Here is a 9,992-nt window from a genome sequence, read left to right as displayed (position 1 = left end):
AAGGATTGGAGAACACTCATTGATCCTTATAGAAGCTTTTTGGATGCTTAGATCCAAACTTTAAGACTTTAAACGAAAATCAAAATTTCCAAAAGCTTGAAGCTTTAATGGAGGATTTATTTAAATTTTTTATTTGAAGGTGGAAAGTGGATCTCTTGCCTTCGGATTGATTTAGGGGGCTATTTATAGCCTCCCAAGGTGGGTTGGATGAATCTAGTGGTTTAAATTAGCCAAAATTCATTTATGGTATTTTGGTTGTTCTTCCTCAACTTGGCTGATATATGAGAAATGATTAGATAGAGTGATCATTTCACCTTTTGAATTAACCGAAAAGGTGGATTATCGGCTAAGTTCCAGATTTGGAAAATAAAGGATTGGACTTCATCCTTTTCCTCCCGGCTTCGTGATGAGGAAGATGATTAAAGGCCAAAATGACTTCGTTTTGCGCACGTTTGACGTTCTATCAGCGATCCGTCCAACGTCGTTGGCATTTGGGCGTTCCATTAGAGTTCTTGCTAACAGGCGTTAGCCGATCGGGTGAGATGCGTACACGTGCTCCTTCAACTACAACGGGCTACGTGGGTGTGCCTAGGGCATTCGATGAGAATCCAATGTTGATCCAATAGGCGCGGTTCCGACGGTAAGATTCTTTCTGGATTTCGGCTACAACCGATTACTATTTTATTTTTATTTTAAAACCTTAAGGGTTTGTTTAAAATTGATTTCTTTCACCCTTTTGACATTAATTTTTATTTTTTTTAAAACACAAAATATTAAAAAAAAAAAATATGGCAAATATTTTACCGATTTATTTTATTTTTTATGCATATTTTTAGGGTTAAATAAATAATTATGTGGATGAAATGGGTACCTTAATCATCCTAAATTATTTATTTTAATCCCTGATATTTTTCTAAAATTATTTTAGGATAAAATAAATACCATATTTATCCCAAATATTTTTTTTTTAGACATTTAACTTAATTGATTTGGTTTTAATTATTACAATAATTAGTCTAATTAATTGTTTTAATTGTTTTAATTGGTTTTTGGTAATGAGGTTAATTATTTTGATTTTTTTAATCAAAATTAAATAAAAAATAATTATTCTAATTTTATATACCGATGGTAGATTTTTAGTAGTTACAATCATACATAAATTCATTTTATTTTTAAATTCCTTTTAAAATGAATGTATTTGGTATGACCTATTCCTCTTTTTTTTTTTTTTTTTTTTTTTTTTTTTTTTTTTTTTTTTTTTTTTTTTGTCAGAGTTTGATTAGAATACAATTAGTAGCTTTTTATAAAAATAATTCAATTATTATTATTTTTTTAAATATATATATATTTTTAAATAATTACTTAATGAAAGAGAGGAAATTACTAAACCATTACCTCATTTAAATTTATTTGTTATGATATTATAAAAAGTTAACTTATTTGAAAATAATTAAGATTAATATCTAAAATAATTTATTTAAGAGAATAAATAAAATATATTTTAATAATTTGAATAACTCTAACCTATAAGATCTATACACTCAATACTCAATGTGCTCATGGGTTCGACCCATAGCTTGCAATTTAAAATTAATTCATATTTTGTATTCTCTATTCTATTTAGCGACACTAATGGATGGATATACTAGTTTATTTGGGATTTTGGGTTCGAACATGTTAGACGATTAGTTCTATTCATTTAATTTAATTGATTGAATATATTTGTGAGATATTTGCTTAACTCTCAGGAATTACTCGTATTCCGAAGGAGAAACAAAATCTAGAATTCTAAAAAAATAAAATTCAAAGTAATAAGAATGTGTAAGAACAAGTTGGATTGGATTTTTGTAAAATACTATAATCTGTTACATTAAGTTAAATAAAAAAAATTAATTAAAAGAAAAATAATTATTGAAGAAAAAATACACTTAATTGATTAAAACGATGAATAAAAATAAGTTTAATTAATACGACATAGTTTTAATGATGTGTTCGTGAACAAAATTAAGTTGTGTAAATGTTTATGCGCAAGTACAGCTCATGAAGCGCGAGCAGACGTCTCTCTTTATCAGACGTGTTGGTCTGAAGAAGTGTGAGCAGTCGTCTCTCTTCATCAAACGTGTTGGTCTGAAGAAGCATGAGCATACGTCTCTCTTTTTTTTAGACTCTTTGCTTCAGCAACAGTCTGAAGAAGCGCGAGCATACGTCTCTCTTCATCAGACGCCTTGCTTCAACAGCAGTCTGAAGAAGCGCGAGAAAACGCCTTGCTTTAGCAGCAGTCTAAAGAAGCGCGATCAGACATATTGCTTCAGCAGCAGTCTGAAGAAGTGCGAGCAGACGTCTTGCTTCAGTAGCAGTCTGAAGAAGCGCGAGCATACGCCTTTCTTCAGCAGTCATCTGAAGAAGCGTCTGTTTATCTGCATTGTTCTTCAGCATAGCGAACAACATCGTTCGTTATTAGTAGTCTGCCAAGCCAGCTTAATACGACAAATGTACAAATGCCACGTACACTATTATTCCACTAGCTCTTGTTGTACCTTTCAGTAATCCACGTTCTACCGAATATTCCGTACACTACCAATCCTTTACGTCACAATCCAATGAATATATTCTTCCATACGATCTCGTACATTCGGCGTCCATCTAACGAAAATCTGACACGTATCCAAGAGAGGAATTCGACCGTTGCTACGCTTTAATATAAAAGAGCTAAAGAGTACAACGGAGAATCTCTCTGATCCACACACGAATTACGAATTGAAAAAGCTTTGTGTGTACTCTATCTCTCTAAATTTATTCTGAAATTCACTAAGCTAAGATGAAATATTGTTTACTGTTCTACTTGAGTGTATTTTCAGTATTGTAAGTTGAACAGAATGTTGTCTGTTCAATAAAGTGATAACTAGGAGTTCAGAAACATGTAGTTGTTAAGTCTTGTGTTCTGATCGGGTTTTTGTAGTCTCTATACGAATCAAAATCTTCTAGTGAAAATCCTTCTGAAAACAGAAGAAAGGGTGACGTAGGAGTTTTATCTTTGAACATTCATAAAACTCTTGTGTTATTTAATTTCTTTATCTTCCAGTCTTGCATCCGTCGCTTTAAATTTAGCAAGCATTTCCACACTTGAATTCATTCAAGAGCTTGGAATAATTTGTGAAGAATAGAAACAAATTTTAATCTTTAACATGATTAAAATCGAATTGAAAGTGATAATTAGCTCTACAATATGCAACCCCCTTCTATTGTTAAAGTCGATCCTAACAAGTGGTATCAGAACCAAGTTTTCTATTCTCAAGCATCTTCAGATATCAAAGTCGTTCCTATCCTAAATAAAATCTCAATGTTCTCAAAGGATGACTGTGATGATTGGAAGATCAGAATGCAAGCTCATTTGGCCGTCTAAGATGATGACATGTGGTATGTCATCACTAATGGTCCAATGAAGATCATGAAGGTTAGCACAGCCACAACTTCAACCGAAGGTACTCCTGAGATGAAGGAGAAACCAAGATCTGAGTGGACTACTGAAGAAAAGAGGAAGTCCAACCTCGATAATGTGGTCAAAGACGTTTTTTATAAGACGCTAGACAAGAATATATTCAGTAAGATCAAGTCATGCTCGACTGCCAAACAAATTTGGGAGAAGCTGACTTAGCTGTGTGTGAGAAACGATCAAAACAAAGAAAACAAACTCATGGTTGCCACACAAAAATTCGATAACATCAAGATGCGACCTAATGAGAAAATGACTGAATTCGATGAAAGATTCAGTTGCATTATCATTGAACTCTCCAGTCTGGGAAAGACATATAGCAACAGAGAGGTTGTCCTTAAAGTCATGAGAGCTCTACCCAGAGAATAGGACATATATTTAATATATTTTTTATTAAATATTAATTTAATTTAATTATTTCTCGACATCTTTTAAATAAAAAAAGTTTAATATAATAAACTCAAACGGAAGAATCTCTAAGACCTTGTTTTTTAAATCTAATAATAATCAAACATCATTTTATTAAATATATCATTAATTATATCACTTAATTAATTTATCAACATATCTTATATTTCTTTAAAAAAAATTATTTTATAGTTATATTATAATATATTTCAGTTTATTTTATCAAAATATATCAATCTTCTCAAAATTACCACACATTAACATTTTTTAAATAAACTCACTTTATATAAATAAACTCATACGAGATTATATTCGTTTTTGCTCGTTGAAGTCCAAATAATGTAGATAATAATCAATCACATATATTTGTTTGACCTGTCGAGTTCATAAGCTTGTATTAGTAAAAAAAAAGACCTTCTAGCGATTGGTAAACCAATCGCTATTCACATCCAAACCAATCATTATAAGACTATAGCGATTGGTCATAAACCAATCGCCATCAATCAACATAGGTGTTCTCGTTGTTGCCTTAATTGGCAACGGCGATTGGTGAATGTCCACTCGCAATTTTCCTATGGCCATTGGTTAGTCTACCAATCGCAATTTCTCTTTACTCTATGGCGATTGGTTAGCATACCAATCGCAATTTCCCTTTAGTCTATGGCGATTTCCTTTATAAAAAAAATAATAAAAAATTAGCGATTGGTTAATAAACCAATCGGTACTCCTTTATCGAAAACAAAAAAAATCAATTCTTTTTTATCAATTTCTTCCAATAATAGCAAATGAGTAGATGAGTTAGAAATCCCTGAACTAGAATGTGAATCCACGTGTGTGGCTGGGGAACCTGCAACTGTATCATGCCCAACCACAACCCATAGTAAGTCCATAACTAATCTTCTAATACAACTGGGAACCATCCTGAGCAACACTTACACGACAATAATAATATCACTGTAAATTTGCAAATTTGTGGTGCATGTACATGACAATAACTAAAGAGTTTTACGAATTTTCTCACCATAACAAATATAAAGTATGTCCTCAGATAATAAACTTGTATTTTTTCAGATCTATTTCTATAATATCACCACACGAATCATCCATTTCAACAACATTAAGAAAGAAAGAAAGAAAGAAAGGTCAAACGTCTTAACGTGCGCGTGTGATGTTTGATTGTACATACCTGGCTGAATTTCATGGACAACAACACCAGAATGGATTCACTTCAGGTATGTTGATGATGTTGATGAGAGAAGCAACGATCATCCAAATGGATTCAATCATCTATTAACATTACCTTCAAAGAAAAACGAGATTGTTGCTGAAATTTAGAAATAAATGAGGAAAATGTCTCAACTAACATTGAGTCTGGATTTTGACGATATACCGTCTAATAAATTTATTTGAAAACACTTGTCATTATTATATGATGCTATCTTAGATTTTCAGTCCTAGGTTGTCAAAACTGGGGGACAAAGGAATAGGTTGAACACATGAAAAGGCCAAATAGATTATTTGAAAACATGATACAGATCACTGGAAAAGTGTGCTAGAATATCCATAACTACAACGGTTAAAATGTATTCATCAAACCTGTTTGATTGCTTTTAATAGTTAAGAAACATACAAAGGTTCTGCATCCACATTTCTTCTGATCCTGCCAGAGAGTAAGAAACACAATTAAATTTGATTTCACAACAAGCCAAATTACACTTGTAAATTAAAATACTTCCATAGAGGTGTGTGTGACTTTCGCATTGACTATATTTAAAATAAAGATTTCATTTATAAAAAAAAGGGATAGACCAAAAATCATCTATTACATTAGAGCTCACCAATTGTCCGGAAGCCATTTGCAGTCAACAGTATCCACTGCATGCAGGCTGTAGGCATGCCTTGATTTTGAAGACTGATTCTCAAAACTGTAAGAAGAAATGTTTACACAGTTATCTTTATTTATTTTCTTTATGTAGCTATTTGAGATCGTAACAAATAACTTTGATGGATGAGATCGCCATGGATTATAACCAAGGAACCGGATTTAACTTCAACAGACACAAAATCTTTTTGGTCATACATAGGGGAAGGCTGATCAAAATGTACACCATTCTCATCTCATAAATCTTCTCACAAGACCATCTGTAATTTCAGATGTTAGTATGATTTTTGCTAGTTCTAAAGTTTCACAATAATGAAATTTGTACATGGGTCAAAAAAAGGAATTACTCTTGTGAGATCTAGGAATAGCCCAAAGGAAACCATTTGCGATTGTTGCATCTTCTAGAGCTAACCACAATCATGTGCATGTAGCTGGTTCCTTATAAAGAAAAGAGTTATCCTGATGTGGCACCACTTCACTGAAATTAAATTTTCATTAATATGAATCTCTTTTATGATCAGAATCAAGCATTCGAGAGAGGGTTATTACCTTAAATATATACATTGACTGTATAATAACAGGCCTCTTGTACTATAACGACAATAGAATGCAACGCAATCATTTAAATAGAGAATATTTTGGTGAGGAAATAAAAAAACAATAGCAATGATATGGCTGATATTGTGAATATTTTAAGGTAATAATCTGTCAATCTGAAAATGTAATCTGTGAATTTGACATGCCAGCAATCAACAGACATCACAAAGAGGAAAATTATGGTTGATTGATCTTCCTAAATTGAGAGTTTACAGGAGAAAGTGGAATTATTATGAGCTATTCTCATACTCAAGGTCAATTATATAACATCCATAGAAGAATTTAGCCAGCGATAATCTATTTTCTAGTTATTCTCTAAAGGAAGATGTATGTTTAAGAAAATTGCAAGTTTAATGGTAAATGTATATTTTCAACTAAACCATACAAAGATATCATTTCATTATTCCATGAACCAACCTGTATGATCAGTCCAAAATGGCATTATCTCTAATGAAGATGGCCATATCCAGGTGAACTTAATAGGGAAAAATTATTCTTGGCCAACCTGCAAAACCTATAAAGATCAATTTTAGTGTCATAGTGTCACCAGCAGGCATACAAATTACAGCAATATATTTAACACGATCAATTCAATGTACTCATAGTTGAATCTTAAAAACAATCGATATATGATTTATGTAATAGCTAGTTATTTGACCCATCACTATAGACTAATTACAAAACTGTGATTGGTTTGTTAACCAATTTCTATAAACTCATTAAAAACTATGATTGGTCTAATAACCAATCGCTATATGATTTATGTAATAGCTATTGGTTATTTGACCAATCGTTATAAGTCTATAGCGATTGGTCATCTACCAAACACCGTTTCCTATTAAGGCAAAAACAAGAAGACTTATGCCGATTGAAGGCGATTGGTATATGAGCAATCGTTATAGGCATATAACGATTGGTTTGGAGGTTAATAGAGATTGGTTTACCAATCACTATAAGGTCTTTTTTACTAGTGAACAGAACTCGTTGCAACACAAGTATGCGTCTACTATATATGTAAATACATGCATTCATTCTTTACTAAAATAGACGCAATATGCTTGTCTCCTCTTCGATGTTTGTTTCACACAAAATTGGGTGTTCAATAATGCTTTCCCATCTATTTCGGATTACCAACCATCTTGATTGTGAAATCCACCTTAATCGATTTAAGTTGTGCAATGGAGGTAGAATCACTTTACTAAACAAGTACAAGAAATCGACGAAGAACGAGACAATAGTTCGAGGAGGAGAACTGCCTAGTTTTCTTATCTATTATTTGTCATGATAAATTCAACTTGTGTGATTACTAAAATCATAATTGAAAAGTGAGCATCTATTTCCATTTAAGGGCATGTATGTGCATAGTAATGACTCAAATTGTTACTCTAAATATTAGAACTTTCATTCCTAACCTTATTTCTTGACGTTGTTTAGTGTTCTGGTCACACTCTAGCCAAGAATCTACCCACTAGAGATCTGTTAACAAGTAAATTAGTGAAAACAACAATGGTAAAGAAAGTAGCCAAAAAGAAGTAGCTCAAATGCTAGAAATTCTAGATATAAGGTGTTGGGAAAAATTAAAAAAAGTAAAGAAAAGAGTTAATTAAATGAGAAGTAGTTAACTTGGAATAAAAATAAATAAAAGTTATGTTCTGGAACATTATCTTAACAATATAATTTTGATGATGTTTAAATAGAATAAAGCTAAGTTGTCTATTTGTTTTATGCATGTGCATATATAAGACTATGCTATTTTAGACGTGGTCTAGAGTAGGCTATATTAGACGATAAACGTAGTTAGACGTAGTAGTCTAACTTCTTTAGACAAATTCTAAAGGGAAACGTAGTTAGACGAGGTTGTCTAACTCCTTTAGACGAAGTCTAAAGGGAAACGTAGTTAGATGTGGTAGTCAAACTCCTTTAGAAGAAGTCTAAAGGGAAACGTAGTTAGACGTGGTAGTCTAATTCCTTTAGATGAAGTCTAAAGGGAAACGTAGTTAGACGTGGTAGTCTAACTCCTCTAGACGAAGTCTAAAGGGAAGCGTAGTTAGACGAGGTAGTCTAACTCCTTTACATGAGGTCTAAAGGGAAACATAGTTAGACGTGGTAGTCTAACTTCTTTAGACGAAGTCTAAAGGGAAGCGTAGTTAGACGAGGACGTCTAACTCCTTTAGATGAGGTCTAAAAGGATGTGTAGTTAGACGAGATCGTCTAACTCTTTTAGACGAGGTCTAAAGGGATGCTTAGTTAAACGAGGTCGTCTAACTCCTTTAGACTCGTCTAAAGGGACGAGTAGTTAGACAGGGATGTCTAACTCCTTTAGACGCGGTCTAAAGGAGCACGTCTAATGCATTACTTTAACAGCCGTCTGAAGAAAGCATACGTCTAACAACGATCAACTAGATGTCTACTACTCCTGCTCTACTCACTTTTGTGCAGTCTGACAAGCTAGCTAATATTATCAAATGAATAAACGCAACATACGCGAATATCCTTCCAACTGTCTGTCAAGTACAAGACAATATTAGAGAATATTCGGCGCACTAATTGTTCGATACGACCACTATCCAATTGCTCAGAGTTTGATGTACTCTGGTACTGTGGGCAGCCTTCCAACAGACACATGCCACGTGTCCACAAAGAAGATTCGAACGTTGTTGTCATTCTACTATAAATAGATGCTCAAGGACAACGGACGAATCACTGAAGTACTGAATCACCTAATTATTGTCTTATTACTCGCTTTCTTGGTGATCTTACTTACAATATTACTATTTCTCTTACTAACTTCTTACATCCTTCAAGATCAAGAGAGAAATTGAATTATTGTCTAGCTGTGAGAACATTGTAAGTTGAACAGAGGTTGTTTTGTTCAATAGAGAGTTAGCTAGCTTAGTAAGTTATATTCGATTCAAAGTATTTAGTGGATATCCTTCTGGTTATGGAAGAAGGGGTGACGTAGGATTTTTATCTCCGAACATCCATAAAACTCTGTGTGTTCTTTACTTTCTTCCATTTACATTCGGTCGTTCAAAGCTTTAAATTCGACGAACACTTCCGCACTTGAATCCGTGTCAAGAGTTTGGAGGATTTGTGAAGAATAGAAACATATACTAATCCCTTACAGGTTTATTATCGAAGATTTTATCGTAGCTATTAACAATAGTCAGACCTAGTCTCTATTGGTAGCACTGATTCTATCAAATGGTATCAGAGCCTTGTTTTACATTCTCAAGCACCAAAAGAATCTGAATCATGTTGATGGCCGCTACAACCAAGGTTACCATGTTCTTGAAAGAGAACTATATCGTATGGATGAAGAGAGTCCATGCTCATCTATCTGTCATAGATGATGACATGTGGCTTGTCATCACCGAAGGCCCGATCAAGATTGAGAAAGAAAGATCTGAGTGGACCAGTGAAGACAAGAGGAAGAACAACCTCGACAACATGGACATGGATATTCTGTACAAAACTCTAGATGACAACATGTTCAACTACATCATCTCATGCAACTCTGCTAAAGAAATTTGGGAGAGGTTGACTCAACTCTGTAAAGACAACGAACAAACTAAAGAGAACAAGCTCATGGTTGTCACACAGTAGTTTGAA

At 33.2% G+C, this 9,992-nt stretch overlaps 1 pseudogene; it reads right to left on the bottom strand.

Annotated features, from left to right (window-relative positions):
• Window positions 1-5,372: 5,372 nt before the first annotated feature.
• Window positions 5,373-6,401, bottom strand: LOC124924551 (annotated as a pseudogene).
• Window positions 6,402-9,992: the final 3,591 nt, after the last annotated feature.

This window comes from Impatiens glandulifera, chromosome 2, assembly GCF_907164915.1.
Source record: "Impatiens glandulifera chromosome 2, dImpGla2.1, whole genome shotgun sequence".
In the NCBI taxonomy this organism is placed as follows: Eukaryota; Viridiplantae; Streptophyta; class Magnoliopsida; order Ericales; family Balsaminaceae; genus Impatiens; species Impatiens glandulifera.
Note: the sequence above shows the minus strand (reverse complement) of the source record. Positions and strands in the feature narration are given on the sequence as shown.